Source organism: Mobula hypostoma, chromosome 10 (genome assembly GCF_963921235.1).
Source record: "Mobula hypostoma chromosome 10, sMobHyp1.1, whole genome shotgun sequence".
In the NCBI taxonomy this organism is placed as follows: domain Eukaryota; kingdom Metazoa; phylum Chordata; class Chondrichthyes; order Myliobatiformes; family Myliobatidae; genus Mobula; species Mobula hypostoma.
The window spans coordinates 12279331-12302586 of record NC_086106.1 but is presented as its reverse complement, the minus strand read 5'-3'; the positions used below and the strand labels follow the sequence as shown (position 1 = coordinate 12302586).

At 46.1% G+C, this 23256-nt stretch overlaps 1 protein-coding gene across 2 annotated transcripts in view; it reads right to left on the bottom strand.

Annotated features, from left to right (window-relative positions):
* The window catches only part of LOC134352661 (sodium/calcium exchanger 3-like), a 656469-nt gene extending 655800 nt beyond the window's left edge, over positions 1 to 669 (bottom strand). Inside the window, exon 1 of one of the 2 annotated variants that reach the window (XM_063060006.1) lies at positions 599 to 669. The gene's annotated coding sequence lies outside the window, so the exon portion shown is untranslated. Of the gene's footprint in view, positions 1 to 269; positions 385 to 598 lie in introns of those variants that run through there. The other variant, XM_063060005.1, reaches the window with a different exon arrangement.
* Between the last annotated feature and the right edge of the window lie 22587 nt (positions 670 to 23256).

The window sequence follows — 23256 nt, the reverse complement described above, 5'->3', positions numbered from 1 at the left end:
ACTAACTGAGCGGTTTGGTGCCCAGGGAAGAGGAGCGAGTGGGCAGCAGATGCAAGGCTGGTACGGCAGAGCACAACACAACACAGTGAGACCAGTTCCAGCGACCTAACTCACACTAACACGTTAATAATGAGAGAGAACGGCTGGGATTCACCACAGCGAACGGGGCAAGGTTTCATTTGCTGTGTTCGGGCAGTGCAGAGTGGGCAATGCCAACCCTCCAGCCCACCCTATGCCCTCGCACTAACCCCCCCCCCCCACCTCCTTACCTTCCTGCCTCCCGTTTAAAGCCCACAGCCGGCGATGCGCTGCCGTCTCCTCCGCCTCGCTCACCCAACACAGCCACTCGGCTCCGGGCGCGGGCACGCGGCTCTTGCGCGCTCCCGCTTGCCTGGGCGGCGCGGATGCGCGTGTGGCGTCACTCCAGGATCCTTCCTCCCACCTGCCTCCCCCGCCAAAACAAACACATTCCCTTCCCCGTCAGCCGCTGCATCACCTCAGACCCAGGGGTTCCTCGGGGAGCTGGGAGGGGAGCGCGGCAATGGAGAGAGAAAAGGTCAGGGGAGAGGGAGCGCCTCAGGAAAGCTGTACCCCCTACCTTGAGGTAGTTACAGTCGGCTGTTTCCCCCCTATCGCAGCCTGTTGCCTGTGTCATCCAGACGGTTGTCTGTGCGACACTGTTTATCGTTTGTGTAACTGAACCGTGGGTTGATGAAATACTCACTGGGATTTGCGTCTTTTCAGCACCATGTAGATATATATATATTTCAGCCTGGGGTCTGCGTGATAGATCTCCCAGTCTACATAATTCAGTATGTATTGCAGCCCGGGGTGATTAGAAGGTGTAGGGAACAGGGGTTAGTGTTCAAAGTTCAAAGTAATTTTATTATGATTAGAGTACATAGACAGTATGTCTCCACACGCGATACTGAGATTCGTTTTCCTGCGGGCGTACTCGGCAAATCTATAGAGTACTAACTGTAACAGGATCAATCATTGATCACTGAGGGTGTTTAAGGAGAAGATTGATAGGTATCTAATTAGTCAGGGTAGTGGGCACGTGGCCAAGTGGTTAAGGCATTCGACTAGCGACCTGAGGGTCGTGAGTTCGAGCCCCAGCCGAGGCAACGTGTTGTGTCCTTGAGCAAGACACTTAACCACACATTGCTCTGCGACGACACTGGTGCCAAGCTGTATGGGTCCTAATGCCCTTCCCTTGGACAACACCGGTGTCATAGAGAGGGGAGACTTGCAGCATGGGCAACTGCTGGTCTTCCATACAACCTTGCCCAGGCCTGCACCCTGGAGAGTGAAGACTTTCCAGGCACAGATCCATGGTCTCGCAAGACTAACGGATGCCTTAATAGTCAGGGTATCAAGGGATATGGGGAAAAAGCCGGAAATTGGAACTAGATGGGAGAATAGCTTAGCTCATGGTGGAGTGGCAGAGCAGACTCGATGGGCCGAATGGCATACTTCCGCTCCTTTGTCTTGTGATCAATGAATGATCAAACAGAAGACAACAAACCATGCAAATGCCAATGTAAATAAATAGCAATAAATAACCTGAACATGAAATACTAAGATAAAGTCCTTAAAGTGAGATAATTGGTTGTGGGAACATCACAATGATGGGCAAGTGAGTGTATTGTTCGAGAGCCTGATGGTTGAGGGGTAGTAACTGTTCTTGAACCTGATGGTGTGAGTCCTGAGGCTCTTGTACCTTCCCTGTGATGGCAGTAGCAACCCATTTCAAATCTCCTTCCCATCCTGGCATGTCAGTCCATGGCCTCCTCCACTGCCGCAATGAGGCCACACTCAGGCTGGAGGAGTAACACCTTATATTCCGTCTGGGTAGCCTCCAACCTGATGGCATGAACATCGATTTCTTGAACTTCCAGTAATGACAACGCCTCCCCCTCCCTCACCATTCCCCATTCCTGTTTCCCTCTCTAACCTTCTCTCCTTACCTGCCCATCACCTCCCTCTGGTGCTCCTCCCCCTTCCCTTTCTTCCATGGTCTTCTCCCCTTTCCCATCAGATCGTCCCTCCTCCAGCCCTTTATCACTTTCACCAATCAACTTCCCAGTTCTTCACTTCACCTCCTCCCCCTTTCCTATCACCTACCGCCTTGTATTTCTTCCTCCTCTCCGCCTACCTTCTCACTCTGGCTTCCCATCTTTCTTTACCAGTCCTGCTGAAGGATCTCGGCCCGAAACGTCGACTGTTTACTCTTTTCCGCAGATGCTGCCTGGCCCGCTGAGCTTTGCTTTGGATTTCTAGCATCTGCAGATTGTCTCATGTCGGAGGATCTCCAACAGGTGGATGCTGAGTTCCTACGACAGTGTTCCATCCAATGGTTAGGAGGCCTTTACCTGTGATGTATTAGGCCAAATCCACGACCTTTTGTAGGATTTTCCATTCCAGGCCATGATGCAGCCAGTCAGTACACTCACCACTACACATCTATAGATGTTTGCCAAAGTTTTTGATGACATAGAAGTGCCGTGGACCTGTGTTCTATGCAATTCAGCCTAGCGTTTGTGCAAGGTGCCAGAGGAGGTTAAACGTCAGTGCACAATATTGCGGGGAATATCCTGTTGTGGAAGGAGGACTGGTTACACTGGACAAAAAAGATTTTGCTTCCTGAATACTTTCGGGTGTATCTTATGGATTTTGGGCTGCTGAACTTGAAAATCACCATTTTTTAAATCATCTATAATTGTTATTTCAATTCATAATTCAAGTCAGAATAACTAACGGCATTTCTGCTGGTGCACAAATCAAACAGGTCATCAACGACAGGCAATTTGAAGCACTTCTAATGGGACTGGAGAAAATTGCATGGAAGGCATTCAAGGATGTTGTTGAAAATTTTCTTAGCAACTACAGAGCAGCAAACTACGTGCAGCTGGTTGACAACATGCTTCAAGCATACAAAACCATGAAGTGGACTGTGGGAGGAAACCAGGGCACCCAGAGGAAACCCACGTGGTCAGGGGGAGAACGTACAAACTCCTGAGAGGCAGCGGCAGGAATTGAACCTGAGCCACACTATACCACCGTGCCCCATTATGAGTTATGAGTGTAAGTAGTATGAATTGTGTTGTGCACCTTGGTCCGAACGAACGTTGTCTCATTTGACGGTATACATGTATACAGTTGAATGACGATCAAGTGAACTTGAACTGCAATGGTGTAGGAAGCTCAGTGGTGACAGGTGGAAGAGGCAAAAAGCTGAAGAAGAACCTGAGACGGGTCAATTTTTTGTTTGGGAACACATGTCAAGTCAGGTGTTGCAGGGATGGGTGCTGGGATCCCACTTGCTCACACGAGAGGATCAAGCAGCATATATCCAAGTCTGATAGCAATACAAAGCTGGACAGGAGTGGTGAGGAGGATTTACAGAGGCACCGAGGGAACATAGACTGGTTGAGTGAGTGGGTGCAGACGTGGCAGATGGGTGGATGTGTGGAGAAGTGAGAGGTGGCTCACTTTAGCAGGAAAAATAGAAAAGCGACAAGTTTACTTTAAATAGGGGAAGGCAAAGGGTGATTTTATATTCAGATCAACGCAAACAAAGACACGGTATAACAGGCAATTCAGAAGTGAAACAGAATTGCAGGTGTTATTGGGTACAAGTGAAAAGTCTCCATACTGGAATTTTATGGGTCTCTAATGTAACTGAGCCCAATATATTGATGTAACTACAGCAATTCTATTTCACTAGGAGTTTGAGAAGATTTGGTATGTCACCAAAAACATTCAGAGATTTCTATAGACGTACCGTGGAGAGCATTCTAACTGGCTGCATCACTGTCTGGTATGGGGGGTGGAGGGCTACAGCACAGGATCGAAGTAAGCTGCAGAGATTCGTAAACTCAGTCAGCTCCATCACGGTTACTAGCCTCCATAGTATCCAGGACATCTTCAAGGAGCGATGCCTCAAAAAGGCGGCATCCACCATTAAGGACCCCCATCACCCAGGTCATGCCCTATTCCCATTGCTACCATAAAGGAGGTACAGGTGCCTGAAGGCACACACTCAATGATTCGGGAACAGCTTCTTCCCCTCTACCATCCGATTTCTGAATGGACATTGAACACATGGACACTACCTCACTACTTTTTTGTTTATTTTTTCATACTTAGCTATTTGATATATTTAACTACTTGATCTATATTTACTGTAATTCATGTTTTTTCTCTATTATTATGTATTGCATTGTACTGCTGCCACAACAAATTTTGCAACATATGCAGGTGATATTAAACCTGATTCTGCTCTCCCTACGGAAGGAGTAAATCCTTAGAATGAAAGGGATACAATGAAGATTCACTACTTGTTATTGTTATTCCTCTCCCTGCGCCTCGTGGCGCATCAGGCGGAAACCTTGCTTCCCCTTTAGCATTTCGTTTGTTTTTTACCGAGATGCTAGCCCGATGCTCAATGGATGGGAAGATTGCAAGGGGACGGCCAGATTTGAACCTGGGACCACTCAACCTCGAGTTCGGGTGCTGATGCCACTACACCACCGGCCAGCTTACAATTTGATTCTTGGTCCTCTGGGAAAAAAATTGTGAAAGCTGACCTATACTCTCTAGAATTTAAAAGGATGGAACTCACTGAATCATACAGCATGCTAACAGGCCCTTCGGTCCATCAGGCTCATGCTGACCATCAACTACCCACTTATACTGATACTCCCAATGTTTTAATTCCCACACATGCCTATCAACACACAAACTGTTGGAGAAACATGATGAAGAAGGAAATCTGATGAACGGTCTCCGCCAAAACTCTGACTTTGTATTCCCTCCATAGATGCTGCCTGACCTGCTGAGTTCCTCCAATATTTTGCGTGTGTTATTCTGGATTTCCAACTTCTGCAGAATCTCTTGTGTTGACACTCCCACACCCATCAAGATTCCCACCTTATAAACATGAGAAAGTCTTCACATCCAAAGAAACACACACAAAATGCTGGAGAAATTCAGCAGGTCAGGCAGCATCTATGGAAATGAATAAACAGTCGACGTTTCAGGCCAAGACCCTTCTTCAGGGTTGAGAAGGAAAGGGGAAGATGTCAGAATAAAAAGGTGGGGGGGGAGGGGAAGGAAGCTAGCTGGAAGGCGATAGGTGAAGCCAGGTGGGTGGGAAAGGTCAAGGGCTCGAGAGAAAGGAATCTGATAGGAGAGGAGAGTGGACCATGGGAGAAAGGGAAGAAGGGGACCCAGGGGGAAGTGACAGGTTGGTGAGAAGAGGTGAAAGGTCAGAGTGGGGAATAGAGGAAGATTGAAAGGGGGGACTTGTTTACTGGAAGAAGAAATCGATATTCAGGCCAGCAGGTTGGAGGCTATCCATGCCCTCCCCTTGTACTCAGGCAGAACATAACGTGTTTCTCCTCCATCCTGAGAGTGGCCTCATCTCGGCACAAGAGGAGGCCATGGAATGATATGTCAGAACAGGAATGGGAATCAGAATTAGAATGTTTGGCCAGCGGGAAGTTCCACTTGAGGCCGTTGGAGCAGAGGTGCTCGACGAAGCGGTCCACCAATTTACGGCGGGTCTCACCGATGTCGAGGAGACAGAATCGGGATCACCGGACACAAGAGATGACCCCACCCACATACTAGGGGCAATCTACGGTGGCAAATTAGCCACATCTTTGCAATGTGGGAGGAAACCAGAGCACTGGAGGTGGTGAAGGGGGAGACACCCCAAATGTTCACAGGGAGAACGTGCAAACTCCACACAGACAGTGCCCAAGGTCTGAACCTGAATCACAGAAATTGTCAGTGCTGCCCAAGTTGCTCTCATGGGAAGGTACAAATTTCTTACATGGCTCGACGGGTTGGGGGCAGGGATGATATTTACCCTGGATGGGGGTTTCTGGAATCAGGAGTTACCGCCACACAATAAGAGATTAGTCATTCAGGACAACTTCTTCACCAGAAAGACGATGAGTATTTGGAATTCTCTACTCAAGACAACAGAGGAGGCTCAGTTGCTGATTAGATCCAGGACAGATATCGATTCTTGGGAATTGATGGTATGAGATCAGTGCAGGGAAGTGGAACTAAGATTAAAGATGAGCCTCCACTGTTTTGAATGATGGAGTGAACATCAGCAATGAACGTTCTTCTTCAGCCAGAGTCTTGTGTTTATAATGCATCTGGCAGTCAGTAACGCAGCTCTATAGATGCTGATGGTCCATTTATCCAACTCTCGTGGAGTGATTCATGAGTAGAGAGTACTGTTACATACCTCAAGGAGATATTGTGACTTTCTTGTGAGAATGATGTAATGGTCTTTTGGAGGTCACCTGATGTAATTTTCCCACCAATGTGAGGTCACGTGATGACATGTTCACCACGGGTATAAAAGGGAAGACCTCTGGTGACGCAGTTACTTTTCCAGCTAGAACGTTCGTCGGTGTCTCCATTCTGTTGCGTATTTGTTTTATGACGTAGTTTCATTTTTAAAACGGAGTGTTACGTTCTGCTGCAAGGTACAATAGTGCTGGACTGGCAATTTCTGCTAGATTTGTTGATGTACCTTTTCAGTAGTATTGGAGAGTGAAGACTTTATCGAAGTATAGGACCTGAAGGATTAAGAGAAGTTGGTATTGTTTGGCAGTTTAATAAAGGATCGACCTTATTGAGTCTTCGTTGAAGAAGTAGCGACCTGCATCGAAGATAACTCTTGCCAAAAGAGAAAGGTAGTTCACGCAGGATTTGCTCTCTAGAAATTGAGGTCAGTTGTTTTAAGCGGTTTATTTCCTTCATCGTGAATCCTTTGGACAGAACCAACAGGGAAGTCGCGTCTATGAAGAAATCCTTCTCCAGAGAAGTCTCGCCCAAATGAATGTATAAATCTGTTGGACTTTCGAATTTACCATTTTAAAAACTGTATTTGACTTTACCGCTTTAAGAACTGTTTTCGCATTTAACGCTTTAAGAACCAGTACCAAGTGACGATTTGTTGAACGGCTGTATAGCGGTTAACTTCCATTTAAGGTTTTTGTTTGTTTTTTATTGTTTATCCGTGTTTAATAAATGTTTGGTTGTTTTTATATAACCTGACTCGATTGATATTCATTGTTGCCGGTTACATAACAGTACATAGATTGCCTGAAGGCAACCGATTGACCTGCTTGTGAAGGGAGGGGGCAGACAGGAGGGATGGCATGTTGTCACGTGGGGGCGTTGGCTTACTTGCCGGACGAAAGGCACTTCTGCCGCGCCGGTCGCTGATTGGCCCCTTTACAAGTTGCGGCCGTTCTTTCCCAATGGTTGGCCTGTGCACCACGACGCTGATTTCCAGTTCTGGGCACATGGGGTGGGGTACAAGAATAGCACATGCGGGAGGTTCACTCTCTCTGCCCGCTTCAGGCTGAAACCACGACCAGCGCTGGAGGACAATTGAGAAAGAGCGTTGAAGACATAGATGGGCCCCCCCAACCTCATAATTGTTTCGTTAAATATCTGTTCACAGCATGCTTAGTTCTTCAGTTTTATAACTTGGGGAGATTTAATGGGGTACCCATTCAATTCAAGGGTAACTGAACAGAGTTGTGGTTTTGGGTAGTTGAGACGAGCAGTTATTTAGCAAAACACCCAGGTTAGTGTTTCACTGTTCATTCTTAAATAAATAGTTAACGTACCCATTTTAAATCTGTGCCATTTGTTTTTCACTCATAGGCTCCTCAGACCTGCCCCCAATGTGTCTGTCAGTTTTGTGTGTGTGTGCAGTACCTCCAGTGGGAGAATGTTCTCCCCCAGCTCAGGGACTCTCTCCCTACCATGGGTTCCCAACCTCGGGTCTACAGAACCCTTGCTTAATGGGGTTGGCCATGGCATAAAAAAGATCGGAAACCCCTTCTCACAACCCCCTGTCTTCAGAAAGGACCAAGAACAAAGCTCAGAAGGAGCCCTATATTCACGTTTACAGAGAACCCCGAGGAAGGTAACACAGAAAATGGAACGGACAGGAGCTGATGGTTGTAATTAAATTCATCAGAGTTAATCCTAAGTGATAAGGGTTGGGGAGCTGGAAAGGAGCAGTGGGAACTGAGAGGCTCAGGGAAATTCATTAGAAGGTAGTAGGCTGCCCTCGATCCCAGGGGATCATGGATTTGCAGCTCTGGTGGACTGTGTCCTCTCCAGGGCACAAGCCTGGGTGGGAAGATTTGAAGAACCGGCTGTTGCCCATGCAGTAGGCTCCCCCTCTCCATGTCACTGACGTAGTCCAAGGGAAGGGCAAGTGCCAATACAGCTTGGCACCAGTGTCATCGCAGAGGTTGCCAGAGTGAAGTTATAAACAACATCAAACTGCCTTAGGGACCCCGGCTCCAGATTTCTTCCTCGGGGTTTACTCCCGAAACCTTTCCCATGTGGCTTAAAATCAAAAGTTTTCCTTCTCCTAGGCAGGCTGCCGTCCAAGGCTGACGAGCCCCACCAGCCCAAAGCAACTGGTTCTGGTCCGCCTTTCACCCTTCTCTTGTCAGTAGAAACGTTCCGCTGGGCCTAGTAGCTAAGCCACACATGAAGGCCAAGAGTTGGACTTGGTTGTCAGAGGCTGTTAGAGACGCACACCATTTAGAGCACTTTATAGGTAATGGGAGATTAGCCCCACTACCACCCCCGGCTGTGACAAACTTAGGATACCTCTGGTAGTGGACAAGTACAAAAATAAACCACACAGTAAGACACACAAAACGTTGGAGGAACTCAGCAGGTGAGGCAGCATCAATCGAGAGGAATGAACAATAGACGTTTCAGGCCAAGACCCTTCTTCAGGATTGGAAAGCAGCTGTACAGGTCCCTGGTGAGACCACACCTGGAGTACTGTGTGCAGATTTGGTCTCCAAATTTGAGGAAGGACATTCTTGCTATTGAGGGAGTGCAGCGTAGGTTCACAAGGTTAATTCCCAGGATGGCGGGACTGTTATATGTCGAAAGATTGGAGCGACTGGGCTTGTATACTCTGGAATTTAGAAGGCTGAGAGGGGATCTTATTGAAACATATAAGATTATTAAGGGATTGGACACGCTGCAGGCAGGAAGCATATTCCCGCTGATGGGTGAGTCCAGAACCAGAGGCCACAGTTTAAGAATTAGGGGTAGGCCATTTAGAACAGAGTCGAGGAAAAACCCAGAGAGTGGTGGATATATGGAATGCTCTGCCCAGAAGGCTGTGGAGGCCAAGTCTCTGGATGCCTTCAAAAAAGAGATGGATAGAGCTCTTAAAGATAGTGGAATCAAAGGTTATGGAGAGAAGGCAGGAACTGGATACTGATTGTGGATGATCAGCCATGATCACAGTGAATGGTGATGCTGGCTCAAAGGACCGAATGGCCTTCTCCTGCACCTATTGTCTATTGCCTATTGAAAGGAAGGTGGTAGAAGCCAATATAAGAAGTTGAGGTGAGGGGAAGAGGTATAAGCTGGAAGGTAGGTGGGTAGGAGAGGGGGATGAATTGAGAAACATGGAGGTAATAGGAGGATAAGTACAAATAATATATTGGCTATTAATTCATGCTTGGTTGGTGCTTCTAGTGTTGCAAGTGGGAGGAGGGTCAATGCTTTTGCTGCTATTTGTACGTGGGGAGGAGCTTTGGGGTTCTGATGTTGCTATCACTCACTCTATGGGGTTTCTTGTTTCATGGATGTCTGTGAAGAGTAAGAATTTCAGCTTGTATACTGTATACATTCTCTGATATTAAATTGAACCATTTGAAGTGGAATGAACAGAATTACATTGAAGACCTGCACTCATTTTTGGACAGGCTGTCTAAGAAGGATGTTTCGTCCTTGTACTGGGTGCTCTGTGGCATCACTGAAATATTATCAGACCATAAAACATAGGGGCAGAATTAGGCCACTCGGCCCATCAAGTCTGCTCCGCCATTTCATCATGGCTGATCTACTATCCCTCTCAACCCCATTCTCCTGCCTTCTCCCCGTAACCTTTCACACTCTGACTAATCCAGAACCTATCAACCCTGCCTCAGATGCACCCAGCGACCTGCCCTCCACAGCCACCTGTGTAACAAATTCCACAGATTCACCACTCTCATCTCCGTTATAAATGGACGTCCTTCTATTCTGAGACTGTGCTGACTAGTCCTTGAACCCACCACCCCCACACACACTATAGGAAACATCCTCTCCACATCCACTCTGTCTAGACCTTTCAGTATTCAATAGGTTTCAATAAGATTCCCCCCTCATTCTCTAAATGTTTGTTTATTTATTTATTTGTTTGATTGTTTGATTGATTGGTTGTTTATTTATTTATTATTGAGATACAGTGTGGAATAGGCCCTTCAAGCCCTTCGAGCCACGCCACCCAGCAATCTCTGATTTTAATCTGAGCCTAATCACAGGACAGTTTACAATGGCCAATTAACCAACCCACACTGTCACGGGGAGAACGTATACAAACTCCTTACAGGCAACAGCGGGAATTGAACCCGTGGTCGCTGGTAAGGCGTTGTGCTAACCACTATGCTACCATGCCTTCCCCCCCCCGCAGAAAAAAAGGCTTAATTGTGATGGCAGGTTCCATTGACCAGACTTGCAATCCCATGAGTGTAGAAAGCTTAAAACTGGTCAAATTGGGGTGCTGTTGCGATTAAGGAATGGGTAGGACTGAAAGGGTGAAACTATTCCCCTTAAACAGGCAGCGAGAGGCGATGGCAGGAAGCACCCCTGACACACAGTGGTGGTGATGGAGAACCACTTCCCCAAAAAAGCTGTTGGCTGGGGATCAACTGGAAATTTCAGAAATGAAATTTGTGGTGAACAAGACTTATAAGACTAGATAAAGTCCAGATCAAGGTCCGTCATGATTCAATTGAACAAGTGGACAAGGGCATGATCCTTTGCTGGAGTTGATGCTGATGGTAAGATAATCAGTTGTGGGATAACCCAGCTCATTGTCCAATGGAGCTTCTGCAAAAGTTGATAGTGTGGAAGAACAGGGGGCTCTTGGAGTCCAGATCCATAGACCCCTTAAAGTTGTCATGCAGGTTGATAAGGTGACTAAGAAGGCGGCTGGTGTGTTGCCCTTCATTAGTCAAGGGGTAGAGATCAAAATCTGTGAGGTAATGTAGCTCTATAAATCTCTGGTTAGACCACACCTGGAGTATCATGTTCAGTTCTGGTCACCTCATCGGAGGAAGGAAGTGGAAGCTTTAGAGAGGGTGCAGAAAAGATTTACCAGGATGCTGTCTGAATTGCACTTACTGCCTGTTACGCGACCGGTGTTTTGGGCAGCAACAAAGGTCCTCCATCTCTGACGGTGTTCAGGGTTCCTTCATCGTGTCAGTAGCTTCCTCTCGGTTTTCACTCCTGTCAGTCATGCAAGTCCCGGGTGGAGACTCAGGAATACCGTCACACTCAGATGCAGAAGGCTTCTTCATGGCTGTTTCCTTAACAATTTTGTTTGCCCAGTCAGGGTTGTTAGCCCTGAGCTGAACCCCCGAACCTGGAGGACTGGTGGATCACTCTTAGTCTGGCCTTCTACCCTTTGACCTGTTTGTCGTAGGTGACCCTGACTCCAGCCAGCATAGCTCACCGGGTCATTGAGGCTCGCAAGCCTCCAAACCTCGACAAAGTTATAGGCCTCTTGGAAGGCCTGGATTGGAGAGTGTGTCTTATGAGGACAAGGTGAACGAGCTAGGGCTTTTCTCTTTGGAGCAAAGAAGGTTGAAATGTAGCATGTCTACCTGTGGTGGCAGGGTGGAGATGCGTCTCCACCAAAGACGCTCCTTCTCTCCACTAGCCTGTAGTCACCCTTGGGCAATGTGTAGCCCTCCCCCCACCGATCAGGGTCACGTGGAGCCATGGGAGCAGGTGGTGGATGGTCGTATGAGCCGTTGGTATCGCAAGTCCTGGTTATGCGACCACTGATGCCAGGCAGACAATCTCTGAAGAGTGTTGATAATGGCTGGGGGTCCTCTGTCTTGTAAAGACGCGGCCCAGATGAAGGTAACGGCAAACCACAGAAAAGTTTGCCAAGAACAACCATGGTCATGAGACAATATCTGCCCATGTCATACGACAGGGCACATAATGATGATGATGATAGATAGATAGAGTGGACAGCCAGCTATAATTATTTATGGTGCAACTGTAACGAAAACCAATTTCCCCCGGGATCAATAAAGTACGACTATGACTATTTTTCCCCAAGACAGAAATAGCTCACTGCGGAAGCATGATTTTAAGGTGACTAAAATGGGGGGTGGATGTTAGAGGTAGGTTATTTTGTACAGAGGGTGGTTGTGTATAATACACTGTTAGGGGCTGAGTTGAGATGGGTACATTAGGGAGGTTTAAGAAAGGCACACGGATGAAAGAAAATTGGAGGGCCGGGTGGGAGAGAAGTGTTAGATCATCTTGGAGTAGGTTAAGAGGTCAGCACAACATGATGAGCTGAAGGGCCAGCACAACATGATGGGCTGAAGGGCCAGCACCGTGCTGTACTGCCGTCTGTTCTATTCTAGTCAGAGTTGCACTGACACCAGGTCCCCGTCATCTCGCCGGTGTGTCGACAGATTGCATTATCAATGTATAATTCAGATCGGCGTCTCTGCAATGAACGTAGCTGCTGATGGTCCTCCCAGTGCATTTACCCATGTCAATAAAAGACCTTCCACTCAGTTTAATCGAAGTTCCACTAACTTTGTATCAAGCCTTGGTGAGGCTTTTTGTTGGTGTTCCTCTCCGCGCCGTGTGGCGCATCGGGTGGCAACCGTTGCCGTTTCCTTAGCATTTGTCTGTTCGGTTTCACGAGGCCCTGTTGCTAGCTCGATAATTGACCCAGCACGGGTGGGAAGCGTGCAAGGAGCCGGCCGGATTTGAACTCGGGACAACTCGCCTCGAAGTCTGGTGTGGAAGCCACTACGCCTCCGGCGGGCCTTACTGAGACCTGATTGCAATATGTGTTGGGTACCCCTGTTCCCTATAAGCAGACGGTGGGCAAGAGTGACAGAGGTGACTGGACCACATTTCTAAAGGGCTTTACACCAGTTCGAAAAGGCAGCGTTCATCGTTATGGACTCCCCCTCTCCTAGGACATGCCCTGATCTCATTGCTACCATCTGGAAGGATTAGATTAGATTATGAGAACACTCAGTCCTCTTTTATTGTCATTTAGAAATGCATACATGCATTAAGAAATGATACAATGTTTCTCCGGAGTGATATCACAGAAAACAAGACAGACCAAAGACCAACACTGACAGAACCACATAATTATAACATATAGTTACAGCAGTGCAAATCAATACCATAATTTGATGAGGAACAGACCATGGGCACAGTTAAAAAAGTCTCAAAGTCCTGAGTTGATCGACTCCCGAGTCCCCGATAGCAGGCGGCAAAAGGGAGAAACTCCCTGCCATAAACCTCCAGGCACCGTCAACTTGCCGATACCTTGGAAGCAGCCGACCGCAGCGAGTCCATCCGTCCGAAAGCTTCAAGCTTCCGACCAGCCCCTCCGATACAGCCTCCCGAGCGCCTTCGACCTCACCCCGGCCACTGAAACAAGCAATTCGAGGGTTTCGGGGCCTTCTGCTCTGGAGATTCCGGTTACCACACAATAGCAGCGGCAGCGAAGCGGGCATTTCAGAAGTTTTCCAGATGTTCCTCCATGTTCTCACGCCCGTCTCCATCAAATCAGAATTGTGCATGGTCCCCTACTTGACAGATTACAGATATCCTCACCGAAGTGGCCGCGCGAGCGAGGTACAGGAGCCTGAAGACACACAGTCAACTGTTCAGGAACAGCTTCTTCCCCTCTGCCATTTGATTTCTGAATGGACAATAAATCCATGAACATGATTTCACTAGTTTTTCTAGTCTTGCGCGACTTATTTAATTTAAACAGAATACATATATTCTGTAATTTACTGTTTATATATATCACTGTGTATTGCATTATGCTGCTGCCACAAAGTTAACAAATTTTACAACATATATCGGTGATAGTAAACCAGATTCTGATTCAAACCTTGCTGAGACTTGATTGAAATACTTTTGACAGTCCTGTTGGCCTTATTTTCCACAGAATATTAATCCACAAGAGAATTAATTGCAGAAAAAAATTATTGGCTGTGAGGTTAACTCTGAGATTATACATACTGAGGCTTCAGCAGTTCCTAAAGGGTCACTGAACAGAATATGAATTATTTCTCTCTTCTTCATAATTAGCATGGAATTAATGTCTGCTGATGTATCTCAGTGAACCATTACACTGAGTGGAAAATTTGTAGCATAAGGTTAAATTTTAAATATCTCCCTTGGCACATCGGGCAAGATTCACACTTCTAAGATAGGGTGTTCTTGGGATTGTGTGATTCCTTTTTCTGGGTCACACATTCTCAGCAGGACCAATGGAGAGGTGTAACATCAAAGAGCCGGTCTTCATTTTCGAGGCGCTTAACTGAGGCCACATCTCCTCTTTCAAGTGATTGAAGAGAAGCTATGCTAATATAGATGGACTACCTTGGAAAGCTGCACAGTACTCTTCATCATATCGTAGAAAGGATATCGATCCACTGGAGAATTAATGGGCAGTGTAGGGTAACGTAATTGGTGGAAATGTATATAATTCACACCCACCAACATTGAGTATGAGTGTCACTTCAAGAGGCTGGTCTGACGTGATGATGTAATTACATAAACTTTTTACCGCACTTTGTGTTCAGTGTTTGGAGTTCAATAAATGAGTCATTACAGCTTTTCTTGAACATAAAACACCTCCACCGTTTTCATTTGTGAAAACCAATATCTGTGGTTCTCTGTTTAATTTCTGTTCCTTAGGATTCTTCCCAGAGTCAGGAATGACAAGCAGTGTTAATTGCAAGATTTCAGTTTGGTTTAGAGTACAAACAAACATACAAATACTGAGCAAACTAAATAAAAAGCTGAGAAATAATGCTAAGGAGTGTAAAACAAAGGAAAAAAGTAGAAGTCAAGATGGCACTGGAAAAATCAATCACTTTTATAGATAAGAGAAAATCCTTAGATAGGAATGAACTAGTTAATAGGCCATACAATTAAAACAATTACATCACACGTGCTACTACTTAGCCAATGAAAATGAGAAAGGTGATAAACTGTCAGTTTTGCTGCTCTTCCACATTCTGCCAGTGAGTGTGAAAAATATATGAGTTGGTTAAAAAGTACAAATCTTGTAAAGGGCATTATTAAAATAGACAGTGACTTCCAACAGTGTCTTTACTAGACGGGTGACCACAGTCATTATCAATACTCTTCAGAGATTGTCTGCCTGGCATCAGTGGTCGCATAACCAGGACTTGTGATCTGCACCAGCTGCTCGTACGACCGTCCACCACCTGCTCCCATGGCTTCACGTGACCCTGACCGGGGTCTAAGCAGGTGCTACACCTTGCCCAAGGGTGACCTGCAGACTAGCGGAGTGGAGGAGCGCCTTACACCTCCTTTGGCAGAGATGTATCTCTGGCCCACCACCCTAAGGGAGAATGAGCAAACTTCTTACGGAGAGTGGCAGGAATTGTACGCCAATCACTGATCACCGGCTACACTTCAATACCAAACTCTCAAGGCACTTTTGGTTCCCTCTAAGAAAGCTGAATTAGAATCAGAATCAAGTTTAATATCTCGGCATATGGCGTGAATTTGTTCTTTGTGGCAGTGGTACAATGCAATGCATGATAAATATAGAAAGAAAACTGTGAATTGCAGTCAGTATATGTAATAGTTAAATTAAATAAATAGTGTAAAACATAAATAAAAAAGTAGTGAGGTAATGTTCATGGGTTCAATGTCCATCCAGAAATTGGATGGCAGAGGGGAAGAAGCAGTTCCTGAATCTCTGAGTGCGTGCCTTCAGTCCGCTGTACCTCCTTCCTGATGGTGACAATGAGAAGAGGGCATGTCCTGGGTGATGGGGGTCCTTAATGATGGACGCTGCCTTTTTGAGGCACCTCTCCTTGAAGATGTCTCAGATACTACAGAGGCTAGTACCCATGATGGAGCCGACTAATTTTACAACTCTCATCAGCTTATTTCAATCTTGTGCAGTTGCACCCCCCCATACCAGATGGTGGTATGGAGGTGGAGGGGGGGGGTTACTATTGCCAGTCAGAATGCTCTCCATGGTACATCTGTAGAAATTTTCAAGGCTTTTGAATCTGAGTCAATGGATATTTCTTTCTTGATGGAGTATTCACAGAAAGAATGTTTCCATAGCAATGTTAGAGACCTTCAATACAAAACCATCATGTGGAGAGCAAATAGGGAATTCACTACCTTGTCAACGATGGGATCAACTGCTAGGTGGTGGCAATAGTGTAGAGATGGTGCAAGGGAAGCTTGCTAAGTACAAGTGGACCCAAGGTTTCTATATTTATATTGAAATAAGGAAATAGGAATGAGCAGGCTGGTGGGGGTTGGGAGTAGTCGGACACTTCAGTGCCAGAGAAAGTCATGAATGTTCTGCTTCTCAGCTGCATGTTATACGCAATATCAGGGAAGAGATTCAGCACCCTATTCAGTAAAGAGAGGCTAGATTTATTTGTCACATGTACATCAAAACACTAGGGTGGCCGGGGAGAGATACGTCTTTACCAAAGGGGGTGTAAGGCGCTCCTTCCCTCTGCTAGCCTGCAGGTCACCCCTGGGCAAAGCCCCCTAAATCAGTTATGTGAAGCCGTGGGAGCAGGTGGTGGATGGTCTTACGAGCAGCTGGTGCAGATCACAAGTCCTGGTTATACGACCACTGATGCCAGGCAGACAATCTCTGAAGACTATTGATAACGGCTGGCGGGTCACCCATCTTGTAAGGACACTGCCCAGAAGAAGACAATGGCAAACCACTTCCGAACAAAAAGTTGCTGTGAACTATCATGGTCATGGAAAAGCCATCATCGCTCACGTCCCACAACAGGGCACAAAACGATGACAGTGATATTGAAACATGCAGTGAAAAGCATCATTTCCGTCAAATGATATCAGCGAAAATCATGCTGGACAGCCCATTGTGTCTCCATGTTTCCAATGCCATAATCTTAGCATGCTCACAACTCACTAACCAGAACAGTGGCTCTTTGGAATGCAGGAGGGAATGCATGCGGTCACAGGGCGAATGTATCTTTACAGTGAGTGGCAGGATTCCAACCCCAATCTCACTGCCAGCACGACAAGTCATTAGTTGGGGTGTTTGACCCATTGCAGGGTGGCATTGCATCAAATGTGGCCAACAGTAGAAATTTTGTGAAAAGGATTAAAGACCTTCCAATTGATCTGCAAATATGCATGGTGAGCTTTGATGGAGTTAACTTCTTCATCAGCGTGCCAATAAATCATACAATTACACAGAGGCAATGAACAAAAATGTTTGATGAAAAAAAAAAGACATCATTGAATTTGGATCAATCACAAACAAGAAAAATTTGCTGCCGCTGGAAATCCAAGCAACACACACAAAATGATGGAGGAACTCAGCAGACCAGGCAGCAGCTATGGAAAAGGGTACAGTCAACATTTCGGGTCAAGGTCCTTCATCGAAATCCTGGTTATTATTACAAATGGAATGTTGGCCTTCATTGCTCGAGGGATTGAATTCATGAGCAGGGAGGTTATGCTGCAACTGTACAGGGTATTGGTGAGGCTGCACCTGGAGTTCCTTGTATGGAGTGCAGTTCCAGTCTCCATACAAGGAAGGATATACTGGCTTTGGAGGCAGTGCAGAGGAGGTTCACCAAGTTGATTCCAGGGATGAAGGGGTTAACCTATGAGGAGAGATTGAGTCGCCTGGGACTATACTCTTTGGAGTTCAGAAGAATGAGAGGATAGAAACATACAAAATTTTGAAAGGGATAGATAAGGAAGATTGGTAGGTGAGACTAGAATTAGGGGACATTGCCTCAAGATTCAGGGGGGAAGATTTAGGACGGAGATAAGGAGAAACTGTTTTCCCAGAGAATGGTGAATCTGTGGAATTCTCTGCCCAGGGAAGCAGTTGAGGCTTCTTCACTAAATATATTTAAGATACAGTTAGATAGGTTTTTACATAGTAAGGGAATTAACGGTTCTGGAGTTTAGGCAGGTAGATGGAGCTGAGTTTACAGACAGATCTTATTGAATGGCGGGGCAGGCTTGATGGGCCAGGTGGCCGACTTCTGCTCCTATTGCTTATATTCTTATGATTTCCATAGAAGCTGCCTGGCCTGCTGAGTTCTTCCAGCATTTTGTGATTGAACTTAGACCAAATCTTGGAGCTGACTACATTTTGTGTGTCTTGCACAGTTTTCCAATTCGCTGAAAATTTCTACAAACAGAAGGATGTAATGGCCATGGGATCTTCTCTATCTCCTCTACTATGCCACTTATTGATGGACAACCTTGAAACAAAAGCCTGGGCTACAACAGCTTAAAAAGCCAGACTTAAGGCTGCACGATGTGGATGACACGTTTCTCCAGTGGAAACGTGGTCAGGAGGTCTTAGAAGTATTTTTAACACATTTAAGCAATCAGAACAAGGCAATACAGTTCACCATGGAGGTAGAAAGTGAGGGTCTTTGCTATTTTTAGACGTTATGGTAAAAAGGATGGTGAGATGAGCTGGAGTTGAGTGCTTATGGGAGGAAGACTCACACAGACCAGTACCCGGATTTCCAGTCATGTTATCCAAAGAAGACCGTGCTTGGGATTCTTCAAGGCATGGCAAATACCTTGTGTACAACTACAGCTACAGAGGAGGAAGAAGGATAGAAGATCAAAGGTAATTTAATGTCAGAGAAGTATACATCCTGAAATGGTTTTTCTTCACAAGCATCCATGAAAACAGAGGAGTGCCCCCAAAGAGAGAACGACAATTAAATGTTTGAACCCCAAAGTCCCCCTGAAGCTCCCCTCCCTCCCACGCATAAGCGGCAGCCAGCAACGACCCCCCCCCCACTCCCACTGGCAAAAAAAAAGCATCGGCACCCGCCACTGAGCACTCAAGCGTGAGCAAAGCAACAGCAAAGACACAGACTTGCAGTTACTCCAAAGACGATGCATCCACCCTGTATTCGACATACCACAGGCTCTGTCCCTAATAAGGGAGAAAGAGGTGTCTCCATTTCACAGCGAGAGGGGAGACATAACAAACAACTCGCTGGTTTACGATGTTAAAAGTCCGGTGCATCGCTTTTTCCGAGCTCTGTGATCAAAGATCTCATGTCTCTGGGCCCACAGCCTTAGATCTTCCATCTCCTATAACACACCGATCTCCTGCCCGGACACCGACCTCTGATTTCACCCCTCCCCCACCCCCACCCCCTCCAGAGCCACGAAATCTTGGACCTCCGAAGATGAGTAAAGCTCTTAGGTCGCGCCCTTGGCGTGCCGAACAACGGCCAGTCATGAAACCACAAGAGCAGGTCCCATTCCCGCAAAGAACCGTAGTCAGCGTGTAACTCCAAGTCAGGGTCTTCAAAAGAAGCCAGAAAGGGAAAAATAGAAATATTAAAGATGGAAATAGAGCTGTTTCCAAAGATGCAAGCAAAGGATTTGCTGTTAGGCCCCATTGATTCTTCTAAGCTCCTTGAATGCAGAGAAGCATTCAAGAAAAATGGCTGCCCGATACACACAATCGAGAAAGGAATGGAGTGCATCACAACAACACAACAAAGACGAGTTCCAGATAGAACGGTCATTGTGCCAGACAGTGGCAACTTAACTGAAAAGCTAAGATGAATTTGCCAAAATATAGTGTCCAGTTAATAGCAAAAAGCGAGGAGACAACTAGAAAAAGGCCAAGCAAAGTGGCACCTGGAAGACCTAAAGAAGTGTGTCAGGGGGTTGTGTACTCCATATCTCCATCACCATGCCGAAAAGCACATATTGGAGAGACTGGAAGCCCATTGAAGACCAGGATAACAGAACATAAGAGTGCCTTATAAACCTGAGAGCAGAACGAAGTGGGATTGCTAAACACCGTCTATTATGCTCAGGTAGACCAAGGTTTGATGAGGCCTATATCCTTGGCAAGGAAGAGAATGCCTACAAGAGGAAGATTAGGAAATCACTGGAGATGCAGCATGTGGGGGACAGAAGCGTAGGTTCTAAGAAGGTAGAGATAACTCCAGTCTGGGACCACACATTCCTAACGCTGGACCGGCCTAAAATATGGACTAATCAGAACAAGGCCAATTCAAGCTAACCAATCAGGAACAGGCAATTCAGATGCAGCCAATCATGATCGAGCATTAAGCCCCGCCCATGCCATGCTCACTCGAAAGCAGAAAAAAGGAAGTGTCAGGAAGGGGGGTTGTCATTTGACTACCTTGTAAATAAGGAAGTTGGTCAGATTTACCATCCAAACACTGTAAACAGTAATTGTAGATTTGTGGCTGCTGAGGCACAAGGATAGTATGGATAATTTCAGAACCAGTCAATAAGCTTCCATAGTCAGTTCTGTGAATATCCCCCCACACTGTCTCTGTGACCAACACCCACACTTTCTCTGTGAATATCCCCCCACTGTCTCTGTGACTAACCCCACACTCTCTCAGTGACTAATCCCCACACTGTCTCAGTGACTAACCCCACACTGTCTGAGTCACTGACCCCCACACTGTCTCTGTAAATATCCCCCACACTGTCTCTATGACGAACCCCCACACTGTCTCTGTAAATATCCCCCACACTGTCTCTGTGACAAACCCCCACACTGTCTTTGTGAATATCCCCCACACTGTCTCTGTGACGAACCCCCACACTGTCTCTGTGAATATCCCCCACACTGTCTGAGTCACTGACCCCCACACTGTCTCTGTGACTCTCCCCCACACTGTCTCTGTGACTAACCCCACACTGTCTGAGTCACTGACCCCCACACTGTCTCTGTAAATATCCCCCACACTGTCTCTGTGACGAACCCCCACACTGTCTTTGTGAATATCCCCCACACTGTCTCTGTGACTCTCCCCCACACTGTCTCTGTGACTAACCCCACACTGTCTGAGTCACTGACCCCCACACTGTCTCAGTGACTAACCCCACACTGTCTGAGTCACTGACCCCCACACTGTCTCTGTGACTCTCCCCCACACTGTCTCTGTGACTCTCCCCACACTGTCTCTGTGACTCTCCCCACACTGTCTCCGTGAGTAGCCGCATACTGTCTCTGTTACTATCCCCCACACTCTCTCCATCTGATTGGATGATGCAGCATAGTCGATATGTCAATATTGGCTTTTGTGTTTTCTGCGCAATGATGGTGACTACTCTTTGGAAAAGGTGCTTTATAAATGCAGACTCTTTCCTTTAGATGCACTGTGTGTGGGTTCTATTCATGGAGAGCTTACCCTCAAACCTCCCAAAACCAGCAAACAGAATCATTCCAGTGTGGATCGCAAAAGGGACAGGCGGGTTTTGTTGGAGCGTAGTATATGTTCTATTTGAATGGGAACCACTGAACACTAACCCTGAGTGTTGGCTGATATTCCTTTCCCCATTACGAAGTTCTTCAGGATCATTTTGAATGTTACATTTGGCTTCCTGTGTAAACTAAGTCTCTCCTGCCACCTATTGGAGCCAATGGGTGTGACTGACTTGTTCTCATTTTTGGAAGACAGAGGGAGATTCAGAGTGGAAACAGGCCCATGGCCCCTCAAGGCTACACTGACTATCAATCACCCAATCCTACCAGGTTTAATTGTCCCAGCTTTCTCAAAAAAAACTCCCCATAATCTATCACTTAGCTCTTCGCTAGAGGTGATATACAGGACCAAACATCGCACGTGTTTGGCATGTGGGAAGAGACTGGAGCACCCAGAGGCAAGGCACTGTAATGAGCTCTCTGTGCCTCTGTGGGGCACCAGAGAGCAGTGGGCCCCAAGGTTTTCAATTGTTGTTTAACAAGAGTCGTTAATCCTTTAGAGTTCCTTGTGTTTCTCGTGAGCGATTTGCTCTTTGTAATGTGGTCTCCTGGTGCTTTCTGTATAAATTTGTTAAGTTTATTTTGATTGACTTGGGGATTCCGTGTCACTTATATTATTTAAGAGGATGCCTGATTAGCACTAATTGAGGGGTCCTAGTTTGGTGAATGTTATTTCTTGCCGTGTTACTCAGCCAAGCCACCAGTATTCTTTTGGAATTATAATGAATAAAATGCCGTTGCCGTCTCTACCTCATGGTCTCTCGTTCCTCTGCACTTTGGTTCCGATATCGCCAGCACACATCGTGACTGGCATATGCTCCTGAGGAGAAGTTTTACAATTTCTGAGGTGACATCACCAATGATTTCAACAGAGTCCACACTGGCAAACTCTCTCGCTGCACATCCCTGGTCACTCATGGAACTCTATACCAGATACCAATCAATATGTTTAGAATCGGAATCTGGTTTATTATCACTGATATCGGTTGTGAAATGTGTTAGCTTGTGGATGCTGTACTGTACTGAACAAATTTTACTCTGTTAGCAAAATAAAGAAATAGTGCAAAAGTTAACAAGTTTCACGTCACATGCCAGTGATAATAAACCTGGTTCTGATTCTGAAAAGACAAATAGAGAGGTGATGTTCATGGGTTCACAGTTCAAGGTTCAAAATTCATTTATCATCAAACATTAAGCAAGCTTGAGATTTGTTTCTTTCCAGGCAGCCACAAAAAAAAAACAAATCTCAAAAAAAAAGACCATCATACACCCAATGCGCGAAGAGAAAAAACAAAATTGTGCAAATAATAAACACAAGCAAATACTGTTTTGAACTGAAGTCCACAAAGACAGTCCTGTCACAGACCCTTCGTTCAATGCAGAGAGCAGTGCATGGACCATTCAGTACTGTGCAAAAGTCTCAGGCACCCTAACTATATACTGTATATGTGTCGGTATCAGCACATCAGGTAAGGACAGGATGACATATTTCTGTCACTGAAGGAACCAAATGGATTTTTACAATACCGTAGCCCACATTATTGCCTTATTAAGTAATTTAATAACATATTTAAATACCTCGACTGATATTGTGGAACCTGAAAGAAATTATTTCCTATCAATAGACCTTTAGTCCACTACTTTGAAGATCATGCTTTTGAACTGAAGCAGTAATTTAAGGTTAGTTTAGATCATAAAGAGAGAGTTTGGCACGTTGACCTTCAAAACTTATGGCATTGATTACAGGAGTTAGGATACTATGGTGAGGTTGTACAAAACTTTGCTGAGGCTAATTTTGGAGTACTATGTAAAGGTCTGCTCACCCACCC